Here is an 18,826-nt window from a genome sequence, read left to right as displayed (position 1 = left end):
GAGCCCTTGAGGCCAGGACCAACCTGGGCAACATAGTGAGACCTTGTCTCTACAAAAATAAAAATAAAAATAAATTATCCAGCCATACTACGCGGGAGGCTGTGGCAGGAAGATTGCCTGGTCCCAGGAGCTCAAGGCTGCAGTGAACTATGATGGTACCACTGCACTTCGGCCTAAGTGACAGAGTTTCTACAAAAAGGAAGAATTACTTCTCTATAGCCAAGTATTAACTAACATGAGGACACTAGCAAACACTAGAGACATTGCTATTATCATGTTATGCCATATAGTAATGAGAATTATATATCTACTTATACAATTCATAATAATCTCTTCTATTATCTAAATTAATGTTTATTTTATTTATTTGCTAAAATATAAGTTTATTTGTGCTATTTGCATCACTTTATTACTTTATAGATTGCATAGAAATAAAAGAAGCAATTACATAATTATATAGAAATATAAAATTTTCTGGACTTGTGATGAGAACTAAAGACTTTTAGATTATACTTTGCTTAAGCTGAGAAACAATGTTTTTTGTGTTTATTATTTAAGTACTTCTAACCCCATAGTACTTAAAATAATGTCTGGCCATAGTAGGTGCTCGATTAATATTTAAAAAATTTTTCTCTGCTAACAACGACAATTGTTCTCTGCTAACAACAATAGAATAGTTGTTATTCTAATTGACTTCAGTGCTGGTTATTAGAAACCCCAGGAGTTCCTGGTCTATCAGTGGGCATTTGTACACACAGATCTTACGTGAAGATTGTAAAAATATCAAATAGACTGTACTATTCAATTGAGCTTAGCTCATTTTCCTGATACAGAGACAAGGTATTATTTAAAAAATAATGATTTGATCTCATGTATCTGTTCCTTACTCCTTGAACAATGGGTCCTCTCTATATAAAGCCAGAAACAAATTTTTCTTCCAATTTTCTAATTCAGACCTATCTTTTTATTATATCTTGCGAATTCTTTAGGGGATAATCAGGATAACTATGTCATTAGCCTAAATTCTCTTTTTATGAAAAACATACCTTAGCTGAGTAGCAAGTGATTACGTATAGCAAAAATGATGAGAAAGTATTACATTACACTTACTGTGTTATATATTAGATCTTTCAACAATTCTGATCCAAAGAACCTCAAAGCATTAATGTTATGGGAATTTTTCTCTGACTATACTGTTTACTCAACACATTTACTAAATTTTTAATATAAAAATATAATTTTCCAGTTTCATTTTACTTCTTCTGAACTAAGTATAATCTTACCTGAAAACATGTTAAAATTGATCATGCTTTACCTGCATTCTGACATATTTTGTACAAAATAAACAATTCATATTTATTACATAAATTAATTTTTCATTATTTAAACTTTAACAATTCACAAATAGATGATAGATAAAATGCAGTTATTTTAATAGCAATCTCTGAAAGAATCTCCAGTTTAGGGACACGGTTTTTAGGTCATGTTTTAGCTGGCATTCAACCAGAGAAACAAAGTAGGAAAATATGGAAAAATGTATTTCGAGAAATTGGCTTATGCAGTTGTAGGGGCTGGCTAAGCAGATCCAACATCTGTAGGGCAGTCAGTCAGGAAGGGAAAGTCATAATTAAGCTGAAATCCCATGGGCATGATGCGAACGAACATTGTAGTCTACGGGCAGTTAGGAAGGAAGATACAGAATGAAAGGGAGATGAGCTGCTGACTCAAATTCTCATTGGAAACACTGATCTCAGGGAAGGCCTGAGTTCCCTTTTAAAATGTTTCTAACTTAATCAGAATCACCTAGGATAATCTCCCTTTTGATTAACTTAAAGTCAACTGATTAAAGACTTGAATTACTTCTGCAAAATCTCTTCACTGTAGCATCTAGCTTAGTGTTTGAATAGCCATAAGAAGGTGTGCACACGCTTCAAAATGGCCACCCTTCCATCCTCCAACTCTCATAAGAGAGGAGCTCTAGTATCATATCATAACATTCTAGAATCAATCATCCCAGAAACATCCTACAAAGGGGACTGTAGATTAGCCTTGCCACATTTACCCATCAAAACACCATCACAGATTGAAGTACATTGAGCTCCATAGAGATAGTGCCAGGGCAAGTGAGAGCAGCAGAGGGACTGGGCAACGCTCTGCCTCACTGAGGAAAAATAACTAAACATGGGCCATGGAGATCCTGTGAAGCCGAGAGGCAAAATGTCATCATGTGTATTTTTTTGTGCAAAACTGTCAGGAGGAGCACAAGAAACGGTATCCAGATACTTCTGTCACCTTCTCACAGTTTTCTAAGAAGTGCTTAGAGAGGTGGAAGACCATGTGTGTTGAAGAGAAGGGAAAATCTGAAGACACAGCAAAAGCTGGCAAGCCTTGTTATGATAGAGAAATGAAAACCTATATCCCTCCTAAAGGGGAAACAAAATGAAGTTCAAGGATCCCAATCCACCCCAGAGGCCTCCTTCTGGCTTTTTTGGTTCTAGTCTGAGTAGTGTTCAAAAATCAAAGGAGAACATTCTGGCCTATCCATTGATGATGTTTCAAAGAAATGGGAACATGTGGAATAACTGCTGCAGATGACAAGCAGTCTTATGAAAAAAGAGGCTGCAAATCTGAAGGAAAAATACAAAAAAGATATTGCTGCATACAGAACTAAAGGAAAGGCTGACGTAGCAAAAAAGGGAATTGTCAAGGCTGAAAAAGCAAGAAAAAGAAGGAAGATTAAGAAGATGAAGAGGATGAGTAGCAGGAGGAGGAGGAAGAAGAAGAAGAAGAAGAAGAAGATCATGATGAATAAGTTGGTTCTAAAGCCGTTTTTTCTGGTCTATAAAGCATTTAAACCCCCTGTACAGAATTCACTCATTTTAAACAAAAATATTGAAATGTAAGGCTGTATAAGATTTGTTTTTAAACTACACAATGTCTTTTTTTGTATAATTAACACACTACCAAATGTGTTTTTAGATAGCCTCATTCTGATGGTGTTTTCAATAGCCACTGGCCTTGCCTAGTAAATTGGCATGGAAATTTAAAGTAGGTTCTTGATGGCACACAGCACAAATTAGTTATATATGGGTTATGAGGATTGTAGCTTTTCAACTTCAGTTGTCCCTGATGCTTCTTATATGAAATAACTGTTCTGTTAACTAAGTATCACTCCATAATTGCAGGAAAAAGTTGCAGCTATTTTGTTGACATTCTGAGTCTTTCTCAGTAAAAACAATTTTTTAAGTTAAAAAAAAAACAAAAGAAAAACAACATCATAGTAACTATTTGCTTTTTGCCTTAAAGTCTCAGAATAACTAGCAGTTGGCCTATGCCCAAAATAAAACTCTAATATATCTATCTGGTAAAACTAGTATGACCTTTCATATCAATTTCCTCAGGTTTCCTAAGAATCTTAACTTTCTTTTTTAAACTTTCTTATTAAGATACAGGAGCAAAAGCACTTAAGACATATAAATAAAAAGAATAATGAGGTTAGCAAAGTTTCAACAAAAATGTCATACATGATAACTTTTAAAATTCTTACCTAAAGAATTGTGAAGGGAAATAGTTTAAATAATAAAATGTTTTAAAAATACATGGCACAATGAATTTTCTAAGGGTTTAGAAAGGTAGAATAAACACATTTTTCTAAAATACCATCAATTTGGCCTGCTCTGTAGGTGAAATTGAAGGAACACATTAAGACATGAAATTAGCCTGCATACTTTGGCAAGACACCCTATATGAAAGCCATGGTTTGGTTGAACTTGCAGCAAATGTGTCAGCCAACCAGAGACAAATAACTTTTTTCTAACGTAATCATCATTGATTTATATACACATTTATTTCCAAATTTATTATAATCCAATTCTATGCAAAAGACTATTTCTGGAGTTTAATATATGTATGTGAATGAATGAAAGGAAAGAAATGATGGAGAAGAACATGAGGGAGACAGGTAGGCAGGGGAAAAGTGAATGAGGGAAATAAATAATGCGGAGAGGGAACAAAGGAGAGAATGGCAGAGGACAAAGAAGGAAAGAGAAGGTAGAAGAAAGGAACGTCCACCTAATTGAAAGATTTAAATCAGAACTTTTTTTTTTGCCCTTAACTAGTGGCTCACTGACTGTCACTAATGAGTATAGCTACAAAGATCTGAAAAAAAATTAGTGAAATCACTCACTAGGGAAATTGTATTTCTGAAAATGCATACTATTACTAGAGGAACTCTTTTAGCTGGGCATGCCTCTAGTCCCAGCTACTTGGGAGGCTAAGGCAGGAGGATCACTTGAACCCAGGAAGTTGAGGCTGCAGTGAGCCAGGTTCATGCCACTGCACTCCAGCCGGGGTGACAGAGTGAGACCCTGTCTGAAAAAAAAAAAAAAAAAAAAAAAAGTAGAGGAACTTTCTCCTAAGTAATGAAACTGGCTCAATACTCCCATAGACTGTTCTTTCAAAAAAACATAGAAATTGACCCTTCTGCTGTTAAAGCTTGAAACTTGTATTTGTTTCATCTGAGTTCCTTTCTCAGAAAAGGACCTTCAGGCCTCTCAAAAAAGGTATCAAAGAACTGAAACTCACCAAATTGGCACCAGATGCCTCCTTGCCCCTCCCTAGTTCTTGCTTTCTTACACATTATTATATTTCTTCCCTGCTGTATAAACCCCTAGTTTTAGTCAGTCCAGGAGATGGATTTGAGTCTGAACTCCCATCTCCTTGGTTGTAGCACCAGATTAAAGCCCTCTTCCTTGGTAATACTTGTCTTCTCAGTGATTGGCTTTCTATGCAGTGAACAGCAAGGCCTAGACCAAACCGCTGATGTTTTGGTAACAATAAAAGGAATATTGCAAACACCATAGTAACCTGAAAAGTCAAGATGTAGGTAATATTCCTTCCTGCAGGTCATCTGTGTTGAGCTATTAATATATTTTTCTGCTTCAGAGGCTTGTGCCTGCTGGTGAGAGTGACTGGTGCTCATTAATTCCCAACTCCAGGTTCAAGGTTAATTATAAATCAGTCAAGCCAGGTGTATTTAGATCACAGAAATCAGCCAAAGCTAAAAATCAGGGCTTTTTACCCCAGAAAGCCAGTTTTTGAACATTTTCCATCACAACAGGTGAAATAGTTGACTCTTCAGAGTCTCTTCTATCACAATGTTTTCACATATCAGTTATTCTATGTATTACTGATTAGTAGTAAGTAAAATGGAAAGCTCCTCACTCCAGACCAGAAAAAAACTCTTTATGACAGATTTGCCTCAGGAATGAAGGATAAGAAACAACTGGTCTCATAGGAATCCCAGGGCAAAGAAGATATTTACTAAGTCAAATTTCTTAGAAATTTACAAAGATCAAATTAGTGAGATTCATCCTGTGATTATACCTTATTCCATCATTATCCAGGATTAATATTCTTATGAGAAGAAGGGCACTGTAGTCCTTTTATTTCTTCCAGGTGAGGCAATTGTGCCTGTGTATATCTGTTAGTTCATACATGTGGAGTGGAAGTTTGACTACCTCTGTGCAGGGTGATAAATGATAAAAGACACTATATTGAAACCTTGGAATAAAAAGATGTTTAGACATGGTGCTTGACTTAAATTTCAATGTTTTATAGCTGAGGAATTAGTCTTAGAAAACCTGAATGAAAATTCAAAACTCTGTCATTTGAATCGATAGCCACAAAATTTTCCACTCAATGGCACTCTATATTAAGTTTATTCTGTACATTAAGTACATTACAAATTCTTATTTTACATATTATGAAAAATTGAATATGTACAAGGATCTCACACTTTTTCATAATAAATTCAAAAGCCCAAATTCTACAGTAAAGGAAAATATGGAAAAACACTTTTTTACTAACAATTCTCTGTGTGCATAAAAATATCTTGGACATTTGTAAAAAACGGAAATCAATGAGACTAAACTCCAGAAATCCTCTTTTCATAGGACTAAAAGAACTTGAATATTTTGTCAAAGGCCTTTTCTGCATCTATTGAGATAATCATGTGGTTTTTGTCTTTGGTTCTGTTTATATGTTGGATTACGTTTATTCATTTGCGTATGTTGAACCAGCCTTGCATCCCAGGGATGAAGCCCACTTGATCATGGTGGATAAGCTTTTTGATGTGCTGCTGGATTTGGTTTGCCAGTATTTTATTGAGGATTTTTGCATCAATGTTCATCAGGGATATCAGTCTAAAATTCTCTCTTTTTTGTTGTGTCTCTGCCAGGATTTGGTAGCAGGATGATGCTGGCCTCATAAAATGAGTTAGGGAGGATTCCCTCTTTTTCTAAACACTCAATAAATTAGGTATTGATGGGATGTACCTCAAAAATAATAAGAGCTATTTATGACAAACCCACAGGCAATATCATACTGAATGGGCAAAAACTGGAAGCATTGCCTTTGAAAACTGGCACAAGACAGGGATGCCCTCTCTCACCACTCCTATTCAACATAGTGTTGGAAGTTCTGGCCAGGGCAATCAGGCAGGAGAAAGAAATAAAGGATATTCAATTAGGAAAAGAGGAAGTCAAATTATCCCTGCTTGCAGATGACATGATTGTATATTTAGAAAACCCCATCGTCTCAGCCCAAAATCTCCTTAAGCTGATAAGCAACTTCAGCAAATTCTCAGGATACAAAATCCATGCGCAAAAATCACAAGCATTCTTATACACCAACAACAGACAAACAGAGAGTCAAATGATGAGTGAACTCCCATTCACAATTGCTTCAAAGAGAATAAAATACCTAGGAATCCAACTTACAAGGGATGTGAAGGACCTCTTCAAGGAGAACTACAAACCACTGCTCAATGAAATAAAAGAGGACACAAACAAATGGAAGAACATTCCATGCTCATGGATAGGAAGAATCAATATCTTGAAAATGGCCATACTGCCCAAGGTAATTTATAGATTCAATGCCATCCCCTCAAGCTACCAATGCCTTTCTTCACAGAATTGGAAAAAACTACTTTAAAGTTCATATGGAACCAAAAAAGAGCCTGCATTGCCAAGACAATCCTAAGCCAAAAGAACAAAGCTGGAGGCATCACACTACCTGACTTCAAACTATACTACAAGGCTACAGTAACCAAAACAGCATGGTACTGATACCAAAACAGAGATACACACCAATGGAACAGAACAGAGTCCTCAGAAATAATACCACACGTCTACAACCATCTGATCTTTGACAAACTGACAAAAACAAGAAATGAGGAAAGGATTCCCTATTTAACAAATGGTGCTGGGAAAACTGGCTAGCCATATGTAGAAAGCTGAAACTGGATCCCTTCCTTACACCTTACACAAAAATTAATTCAAGATGGATTAAAGACTTAAATGTTAGACCTAAAACCATAAAAACCCTAGAAGAAAACCTAGGCAATACCATTCAGGACATAGGCATGGGCAAGGACTTCACGTCTAAAACACCAAAAGCAATGGCAACCAAAGCCAAAATTGACAAATGGGATCTAATTAAACTAAAGAGCTTCTGCACAGCAAAAGAAACTACCATCAGAGGGAACAGGCAACCTACAGAATGGAAGAAAATTTTTGCAATCTACTCATCTGACAAAGGGCTAATATCCAGAATCTACAAAGAACTCAAACAAATTGACAAGAAAAAAACAAACAACCCCATCAACAAGTAGGCGAAGGATATGAACAGACACTTCTCAAAAGAAGACATTTATGCAGCCAACAGACACATGAAAAAATGCTCATCATCACTGGCCATCAGATGGCCAATCAAATCACAATGCAAATCAAACCACAATGAGATACCATCTCACACCTGTTAGAATGGTGATCACCAAAAAGTCAGGAAACAACAGGTGCTGGAGAGGATGTGGAGAAATAAGAACACTTTTACACTGTTGGTGGGACTGTAAACTAGTTCAACCATTGTGGAAGTCAGTGTGGTGATTCCTCAGGGATCTGGAACTAGAAATACCATTTGACCCAGCCATCCCATTACTGGATATATACCAGAAGGATTATAAATCATGCTGCTATAAAGACACATGCACACATATGTTTATTGTGGCACTATTCACAATAGCAAAGACTTGGAACCAACCCAAATGTCCAACAATGATAGACTGGATTAAGAAAATGTGGCACATATACACCATGGAATACTATGCAGCCACAAAAAATGATGAGTTCATGTCCTTTGCAGGGACATGGATGAAGCTGGAAACCATCATCCTCAGCAAACTATCGCAAGGACAAAAAAACCAAACACCGCGTGTTCTCACTCATAGGTGGGAATTGAACGATGAAAACACATGAACATAGGAAGGGGAACATCACACACCGGGGCCTGTTGTGGGGTGGGGGGAGTGGGGAGGGATAGCATTAGGAGATATACCTAATGTAAATGAAGAGTTAATGGGTGCAGCACACCAACATGGCACATGCATACATATGTAACAAACCTGCACGTTTTGCACATGTACCCTAGAACTTTAAAGTAATAGCAGGTGAGGGTGCAATTCTGACCTAGGGATTCTCACTTACATTTTGAAACACGCCAATGGGAGAGATCATCAGGGTTTGCTATTCAGTGAAATCAAAACCCAAACCCCTCGTTAATCACTGAGGCAGAATGCTTCTTCTCAACTCAGGACCATGGCTGGCCTTGAGCCATTTTCCACCTTTCACAAATGAACATCACTTAGCACGGTGTCTTTAGCAAAGACAACACAAACACAATGAGTAAGAGTTCCCTTGTCTTCTAGTCCAGGATGGGAGCAGGTGGTGGAAATGGATAAAATCACCTGGAAGTTACTTGGTGTCATATGGAAACCTTGGTATCAGTTCAGGTGTTAAAATTCTCAATATACCCAAACCCCAATTGTTTCATCACCTCCCAGACTCAGAGAAACACACCATTTTTCTTTAATAATGTCATCTCCTCTTTAAAAACCCACAATCTGAGTATCCCATTTACGAATAAATATCGTGGTCAAAGTTTAAATAAGTTGTAGAATTAATTTATTTGTTATCATGACAGAAAGCAAGAGGTCAAATACCAATGGGACTTCATCTTCTCTGAAACATTCCAGTGATAGCCCTTCATGCTCACACCTAACACAAACTAATCAATAATCAGGACACTTTAAGATGGTAATAAAGACATTTAATTCTTTAAGAATTCATTTCTCATTCTTTAAGTAATATCTGACAGTAAGAAAGAACAAGTAAATTATAAATTTAAACATCACTGTAAGATGAAGTGGGAGGACAAAGAGTGGAAACCTTCTTGTCTCTCTGATGCAGTTTCTGCTCTAAAGAACATACCAGTTGTTATGTGTTGCAAGATATTATACAGACATCATTTTCTCAACAATTTTGTTGTATAAGATAATTACTGTATAATAGAGTTATTATATCAGTTGAAAGGAAAATAAAGCTTCCCATTGTTTGGGTCTTTCACTCGTCAATAAAATTATTCTGTGTATAAGTATACAGATATAAATCTTGCGGATGGAGCATTTGATAAGGCAGACACAGAAAGATACATAAATATCTCTTACTCTTGTCTACAGAAAATAAAATACAAACTCTTGGGCAAAAACACACAGATGTAGCATTTTTGTTCTGGTGATTTAGCATGGCAAAACTAATGGTGGAGGATAAAAGTCTTGGAGCCAGAAAAGAGACAAACTTTCCAGTGTTTACTGGAACATTCCAGGGGATTTTCATGTGCACACAGTGGAAGGGTGAGACCCAAACAGCCTCAGTTTTCTCATGAATAATTGTCCCCTTGGTTGCTGTCAAATACTTCAAGCATCACCTGACGTTGCAGTGAGTTCAGTGGAATGCCCTAGAAACACATACTTATGGAGGGCCAACTACAAGTCAGTATTGTGATTTTAAAATATCAAAATATCTCTTGGAAAAAGGAAATATCAGTTTATTTTTCAACATAAGGGCATGTAGTTTGTATCAGAATTTTTGAAAAATCCAGTAGGAGATCAGAATAAAAGGTATTCTCTGAAAGTTTAAAGGTTAAATTTAATCCTGGTAATTGTGGCAGGTACTCATACAATATTGCCACACACTTCAGAATTTCAGAAATAAAATTTATAGTATATTACACATTATAAAATTATGCATACACCTACACCAAGAAATTTCACGTCTAGGACTTTACCCTAAGGTAGGAGTCAGAATCTTTTTCTATAAGAGGCCACATAGTAATATTTTAGGTTTTTCAGGCCATACAGTCTGTGTCCAACTATTCAATTCTGCTCTTCAAGCATCAAAGCTGCCATAGACAAAATACAAACAAATGAATATGGCTGTGTTCTGATAGAATGTTATTCACAAAAACAGGCAGTAGGTCATAGTTTGCCAACCTCTGTCCTAAGGCATTAAGCAGAGTTAGCAAGATTTATTATACAGATATTCTGAAAACATGTTATTATAATAATCAAGGATTAAACACAACCAACATTCCCAAAATAATGGAAATAATTGTTACAAATCTACCTAACAGCATAATATTGGTCTGTTTAAACTTGCAATATTAGGAGAATAGAGTAGAATATTAAATTACGCATATAGTAGGATCCCAATTTTATTACATATAGAAATATTCAATATGCAGATCTTCAGAGGAAATTTAGCTGATTATGGAATTTCATTAAAAATCAGAAAAAACAAGTTGTGTTGGGGATGTAGTCAAAATATTTGAAAACAAACTTGAATAAATTCTTTTAAAAATCAAATTTATGTATGGAAGGTATTAATGTGACATGATTGCCATCTTTCCCAAAATTAATTTATAAATTCAAGTAATACTAAAAAAAAAATCATAACTGCTTTTTCTTGGATCTTGACAAAGAAAAAAAGCCAAGATAATTTTGAAGAAGAAGAACAAGGCTTTTGTACCTCATGAGGTACTAAAAATTATTGAAAAGCTATTTTAATTATGAAAGTGTGCTATTAACACATGAATAGAACAATGGATAATTTAGAAATGGCTTAGGCCTCTAGAAACTTGCTGTACATCAGATATTTGATCAAAGTGTCAATGTTGAATTTTACCCAAGCTTTGTATTACCAGTACAATAGTTAAAACATCTCTCACCCCACCATTTTGTTCTCCGAAATCTCCACACACTTTTGTGTTAAGCAAATACCTGAATACAAAACATATCCTTGCATAGCCTCAAAAGAGATCCTTCTGCAGCATTGCTCATGGCTGCCTAAGACTCCCAGATGACTCTGGTTTACCTGCCTGTTTAAAACCCCAAGCCTGCTTCTTTTCCTTTGAGATGCTCCTTAATTTTCTTCTAATTGCAATGACTTAGATAAAATCATCTCCGAAAATTTCAGTAAATTTTGCCTTTCACAAGAGTCAAATGGGAAAATTGAGACCATCTGATATATGGACCTTAGAAAATAGGTTACAATTTTTGGGTTAAAAAAAAAAAAAGCATTCCTTCTTCCCTCTCCATGACATAGACATGAATTCATTTTTATAGGTAAAAAGTAAATGTTACATTTTTAAAAAATGTAGGAGACTATCTTTATGGCTGTAAAGTAAGCAAATATTTTCCTAAATAAGACACAAAAACACAAACCAAAAAACAAAAGTGTGAAAATTTTGAGTATATTTTATAAGTTACAAATGTGAACTTCAAGAGATATCATTAAAATGGAAAAGCAGTGAATGCCTTTGAATGGGAAATTAATAGTGGAATTTTCTTCATGGTTTTTTAAAGTTATTTTAGATTAGAATTATTTCACATTAAAAAAGTAAGTAAATTTTAGATCTAATATTTCACAATCTTCCACTCTAGGATGGAATATTCAGTTCACTCTTATAACTCTCAGCAAGTACTCGTCATTCCTGTCCCAGGTCAAGCAATGTCCATGGCTAGAATTACAGTCTGCAAGTATCAGCAGTCAGATTTTTAAATCTTTTAAAATAATCACGGGGAAGAGACAATAGTTTGAATTACCATACTGTTGCACGGATGATGAAGGATTTCTCCAGCTTAGGTTCTTGGAGCTCCTGGTGGTCTTTCTGGGTCCTGTCCAGCCACTAGCAGTGCAAAGCTCTGGACAGTAATTCAGGTCATCTCACCTCAAGGAGAGTCTTCACAGGAGGATTCGTTCTCTCTGAGTGGAGAAGGTGGTAGTTTCTCCAGAGTACAGCAATGGCTCCAATATCTAGGTTCTTCTAAAGTTTGCTCTTAGAAGTAGTAAGACAATATATGTGAAAGGGGTATACAAAAGATGAGCTCTGATTTATGAAAAAAATGTAGAAAAAAGAGAAAAGTAGAAAGGACTTCCTACTGAAAAAAAATAAATTCAGTGGTGTAGAAAAGAGAATAATAAAACTGCCATGGATTGGTATGTCACTGTTTCTTCCTAGGAACACTGAGGATTTCCCTTCTGTTACTTCATTTTATCCTCATAAACAGATGCCCAGTAGAGACTGGAGTTTAAGATTTTTGAAATTAGAAACCTGCCAAATTGAAGATTACAATTATTTTGTGCCTTATTGGCATTTGTCTTGGGGCAGATTTTATTTTATTCTGGGAGGGACAACTTGGACAATTCAACCTTTTAAGTCATACAGATTTTAGGCAAATAAGATAAGCACTTAAAATTTTTCTTGGAAAGTCCTGAATCAATGAAGGAATCCAAATTATGATGCTTTTGTAATAAATATGAAGTGAGCCGTTTAATAGGATGACCTCTGTTCATCTACAAGGCAACAACTTTTTTTAGATGCAAATAGTGAGTCATGGGTGGAACTGTGTCCCCTAAAAAGATATGCTGAAGTCCTCATCTGTAAAAGTGACCTCATTTGGAAATAAGGTCTTTGCAGATATAGTCAAGCTAAGATGAGGTCATACCCAGTTAGTGTGGGCCCTATTCCAATGACTGGTATCCTTACAGAAATGAGGAGAACTGGACACAGGGAAGAAAAAGAATGTGCCAGTGAATGCTGCAAATGGGTCTACAAATCAAGGAACACTAAGAATTGCCAGTAACCACCAGATGCTCGAAGACAGGCATGGAACGAGTCTCTGTCGGAGACCTCAGAAAGATCTAATTCTTGATTTCTGACTTCTGACCTCTGGAATTATGAGAATAGATTTCTGTTGTTGTAAGCCCCCTCATTTGTAGTACTAAAGTATGAATGCCTTAAAAAAACTGATACAAGTCAAATTTATTTTATTTCAGTTGAGTTGAGTTGAGTTTAATTTTCCCTGAATGTGTATTTAGAATATCTGTATGTGGAGGGGAGATATGTGAGAAACACAGAGAGACAGAGAGACAGAAACAACGAGACAGAGAGTTTTGATTTAAGCAGTTGCTTTGTTCTGATTAGCTAACTAGACCATATTTACCCAGAATAAATCCTCAGATCTGATTGTCTCTTTAAGTCCTACCAGTTGAAAGGCAATCAAAGGAATTGGAATGAGCTACCTCCCAGAAGGTGTTATTTAATGTAATAGAACAGATTTGGGAATGCACTGTCAGTTATTGCTGATCATTTGACCCAGACCACATCATACTCATGGAAGTTGTATTCTAAAATAATAGGAATTCTCACTGCCAGTCATCCCGAAAGTAAGTTAAAGGGCAGGAAATGAGCTGGAACTTGGATTCTAGGAAGTCACGGGTTCAGGAAGAGTCTCCCTCTTGTCTCTGGGAGTAAAGCAAAGTTGCACCCACTCTTCCAGGCATGGAGATCATGTAAATTCTCATTTGTGTGAGATGAGCCGGAGCCCAGTATGTGAAGGCCTATGCATAGTCAGGTGATGACTTGAGGGTTTTGTTTGGTGTGTGGGACAGAAGAATAATCCCCACTAATAGTGGTTTGAAGCCACTTTTCTGTTGTACTTACTTTAGTATCAGCCTTTATAAATTCTTGACACATGTTGCTATCTGGTATGAGCAGTGCTATGAAAAACTAGGTGGAGGACTGGAATTGTCAATGTCCATGGCCAGGGAAGAAAATTCCATCTAGCAGCTGACATGAGGTAAATGCAGGAGTCTGGAGGCAAAATAAGAATATAGGAGCAAGTGTAGATTTGTTCTGGAGCATCAGTGAAGCTTTCCAGGGAAACCCTGGAAATATGTAGTGCATTTTTAAGAACTCCACATTTTTGACATACAGGATAGTGAGAATTCTAACTATAATAATTTAGATTTTCAAAATATGTCAGTTTTACAGACATAGTCTGGTGAGGCTCCATTATTACAACATCCAATTGTGTCTGGCACGTGGTAGGTGCTCAGCAAGTTCACCTCCATTAAACTTTTCTCTGTTTTAAAGATAAAATAAATGAAGAGGTGAAAAGTTGGTAGGGGAGAGGTTAGACTTCAGTACATGAGTCTTTGGTAGTTATTCTCCAAAGGTGTTTCCCCAATTCCTCCCATCTCTGAACAGAGATGTTACTCCTCACTTCAAAGAATGAAATGATTTATCCTCTTTCTAAATTTGGGCTGGCCATGTGTGCTGCTTTAACCAACAGAATGTGGTTGAAGTGACATCCTGGGAATTAAGTGATAACGAGATCCTAAGTGGACTGGTAGCTTCTGCAGCTTTCCTCTCAATGCTTACTCTTGGATTATCGTCTCTTGACACACAGCCCCCATGCTGTAAGAAGTCCAAGCCACATACAAAAGCAATGTGAAAGAAAATGAAGCGCTTCCATGAACACCCCCAGAGCAGCTCCCAGTCAGGAATCAGCATCAACTGCCAAGCCATGTGAGTGTGCAATTTCAGAAATTCAGCCTGAGGCTCTAGATGATGGCAACCCCATGAAACCTCATGTAGGGTGGAAGAACTGCTCAGTTGAGTCCAGTAACCCACAGAATCACTAAAGATAATAAATTGCTGTTTTCAACCACTAAGTTGGGCATGGCGAGAAGTATCATTTCTTACATAGCAATAAATTACTGAAACAAATCCTAATAGCCTTGGAATTATGCTGCCAAAGCCATCCAATGCATAAAAATAGATAGTCTTTTGTTCCATATTAAATGCAAACTGATGTGCTTTTGTCACTTGTTTTAAACCATTTCACAGATAAAAAGAAAATAGTCAAAAAATATTCTGAACTCGATGGAATACTGTGGAGTAGATGAAGAAAACTCTTCTAAGTATCATCAAGACTATAAAGACCCTTCAGAAAAAAACTCTCTTGCAGACATCTGTCCATTCTTTATATGTGTATGGGATCTTAGTTTGTAAATTTCTACTTCATATGTTTTTATAAGATGACTTTTTTATTGTTCCAATTACTTATTATTTTTATTTAAGCTGGACTTAATTTTAAGATATATGCAATCCAATTTAATATTGCATTCAGAAAGTAAGAACTCTGGCCTCATTATTTGCATGACATTAATATGAGCACAAGAAAAAATGGATTGGACAAAATTTATTGCTTTTGCTTTATTTTTTCCTGCCACAAAACCAAGTCCTCTGTCTTTGTTAGGGCTGGGGATTGTTTGGACTTTGTTATTCTCTAATAATAGGCAAAATAAAGGTTAGACGTGGAAAAGAAAAATCATTATGTGAACATTATAACTACGTATGCTAACTTGAGTGTCATTCATCATTGCGTTACTCACAAAGTGGCAAATTTTAGTCTTCTTATATGAACAACTGGATTTTAACAACTGGATGGCTTTTAACAACTGGATGGTTTTTCAGAGACTTCAGCTATGATTACTTCTCCCTCAAAAATTTACATTGAATGAAAATGACACCAAATTACCTGAAAGTATAAAAAGTAATAGACTCAAGAAAAAATTCATTTCCCTAGAGACTATCTGTTAAAGATCTATAAACATTTTTATAGAAAATGAACCATTTTAAAATAAGCTTTTATAAAACATTTTCATAAGAACCTCTATATCTTCTTGCGATTTTAAATTAAACTGCCTTAGTAAAAATCAGAGATTATCTCTGACACATTTTTTTGGTAGAATGGAGAAATGAAAGATCCTCTGATTTATGGTGTGATGTTTAGCAAGGTCGATTAAATCTAAGTGATAATCCTTGAGTAACACCATTAAACACTTCACTACTCTTTACTCATGAAGAGCAAGTCAAAATAGTGAACTGAAACATGAAATGATCAATGGTCAAATATAAGAAAACATCAAATAAACACAATAAAAAACATCTAAGTCTCATTTGATTTTCTTCCCTCTACTCATCCTGAGCTATTTTTCTGGTAGTTTCTCTTTAAATCTTCAAAGACAAAATCCATTACACAGTCCTTCATATGACTCTAGAAAAGGTAATATATACCTAAACATTGCTCTTTGCCTCCATTCAAACTATTTTTCTAATTTATTCCTTTTGATGAGACAAGTAACACTAATGAGCTAAATTAACTTGGCTGGGGCATTTGTTTTGTGGTTAAATATAACATTTCCAACTTTTTAAATATTTTTGGCTCAATACTGAAAATTGGCCATGTCATTTTAAATCAGGTAACAAAACCTGTACACAAGAAAATCTAACTGAAACAGCAACAATATTCCTTAATATTAATCTAAATGAGGGTCCACTATGCATGAAGGTCCACTATGTTATTACTTTTCTAATGATACTTATATATTTTTATTTGATATATTATTAATATATACAAAATTTTTAGATTAGAGTTGATATGTTTTATTTAAATAAAGTTAAATTATTTTGTTCTATGTGTATAGCAGTTTTATAAGATTAGATATATTTTTGACTCAACATTAAGAGATACACTACTACTTGTACATATTATACGAAATACCAGCTTTCAAACAAAATCTCACAATTATTTAGATTTAAAACAACAACAAAATAAGGTACAGAACACCTTTAGTTAACCGCTATAGGCAATACAGTAATTGGTACGTTATGAACCTACACCTATTTCTGGAAGGTATATAAAACTATGATAAACTTTGGGATATCGTATTGGTTATTTATTGTGTCATAGCAAACTACTGCACAAATCAATAGCTTATAACAGACATTCTTGCCCACAATTCTTTGGGACAAGAAGACTTACAGGACTCAACTTATCTCTACTCCACCATGGTTTTATTAGGGCTGATATGACTAAGGCAGGCATTCAAGATGGCTTAACTCACTGTGCGTTACCTGTGTTGTGCTGGCACAAAATGGATGTGAGCTGGCTTGCACAGGTGGGGTGCTCTTTTCTCTGGTGTTGCCTGGGCTCTCTCATGTGTCTGGGCCTTCACTGGACCTTCTTCTCCACTTGGTTTTTTTGTCCCCCAAGATGTTTCTGTCCATAACAGGATAGCCTGGTCTCCTTTACATAGTGGCTATGGTTCCCCTGTATGAAATCAGAAACTGAAAGAAAACCTCTGGAATTTTGGTCTCATAAGTCCCAGAGCATTTCTCCCAGAATTGTACTGGTGAAAAAAAAAAAAAAAGTCACAAAGCGAGGACAAATCAAAGGGGTGACACATTGGAGACCATTTGGACCATTTTGAACAATCTGATTTTTAACACCTTTTTAGCAACTGCTACACAGACCTTTCTTAATTTTTAAAATTGTAACAAAATATGTTACTCTTTGAAGAAGCGTTGTATGAGTTAGCTAAATGTCTGCTGTTTTGTTTCGTTTTTCTCATCTGCTTTTAGGCTATGAATTTGGCTAAAAAAAATTCTTGCACTGTCATTTTTAATGCTTCTACTTAAAGAGTGTGGAGTAAGACAAACGTCCAAACTTTTATTTTAAATGGAACATTTGAAATATTATAATGTGAGAACCTAAATTTTTAAACATGTATAGTTCAAAATTCAGAAGTATTCAGAAACACTTTCTGTTTCATTTTTCTCTCTACTGTTGCTAGTAAGTACAAATATAGATTTAGAGAGTTTTTCCTGTAAGCCTACTATAAGCTCTATACCTTTTCTTCTGAACTTCAGCCAACGCTTCTTTTTTCTTAGTCTTCTCTTTTGGAACTATAATAATTACTCTAAAATTTTATCAAAAGTCAAAGTCAAAAAGAATACAGCAGGTATTCATTCATTCATTTATTAATTTTACTAAAAATTGATCATATTCTATATATCAGGTATGGAATTAATTCAGTAAAGCATACTTCTTCATCCCAAAGAGCTTCTACAGAAGAAAAGCAAACAAGTTAACATTCATTGTAATTCAGCATGATAAGTGCAACCACTATAGTCAAAACAAATGTGTTGAGCCAAAAAGAGATTCTACTGCAAAAGATTTGGGTAATGCCAATGACATCACTAAATGCAGTCTGAAACTCACAGCAGAAGAGTCAAAAGATATATGCCCTTTATTTTTTTCTTGGTAACCTGTGAAGAGGCATGTGTAAGTCAGGCACTCGGAAAACTCCATGAGCTGTACTCCTGTGCTCCCAGGAGGATATGGTGATGACAACCTGATTTAGAAGAGAGGTAATAAACTGAAAGGAAAATAAATAGGTAATAGTTGCTTATTTCACAAACCTGATTGTAATAAATACATACATACATAGGTGGAGACTTCAAAACGTTCTTGGAACATTAGAATTAAGAGATAAAAATGTAACATTTATTTCCCAACATAAGATCCATCAAAGTCAAGACATCTTTGTAAGGAATGATAGCCATTTAGTGCATCACTAAAAAACTGGGGGCCCTGGGGATTTAACTATGCCAGTGCAATTCTTTTTACATTATTAACTGAAGAAAAATTGGTGCCCCCTTAAAGATTTTTAAGAATTAGAAAAAAAAAAGTCAGAAGGAGCCAAATCAGAACTATAAGGTGGATCCCTAGTGATTTTCC

The 18,826-nt window shown here is 35.6% G+C and overlaps 1 pseudogene; it reads left to right on the top strand.

The window, feature by feature from the left end:
• Nucleotides 1-2,181: 2,181 nt before the first annotated feature.
• LOC129529449 (high mobility group protein B1-like) lies at nucleotides 2,182-2,812 on the top strand (annotated as a pseudogene).
• Nucleotides 2,813-18,826: the final 16,014 nt, after the last annotated feature.

The sequence above is a fragment of the Gorilla gorilla genome, chromosome 1 (genome assembly GCF_029281585.2).
Source record: "Gorilla gorilla gorilla isolate KB3781 chromosome 1, NHGRI_mGorGor1-v2.1_pri, whole genome shotgun sequence".
Lineage (NCBI taxonomy): Eukaryota > Metazoa > Chordata > Mammalia > Primates > Hominidae > Gorilla > Gorilla gorilla.
Note: the sequence above shows the minus strand (reverse complement) of the source record. Positions and strands in the feature narration are given on the sequence as shown.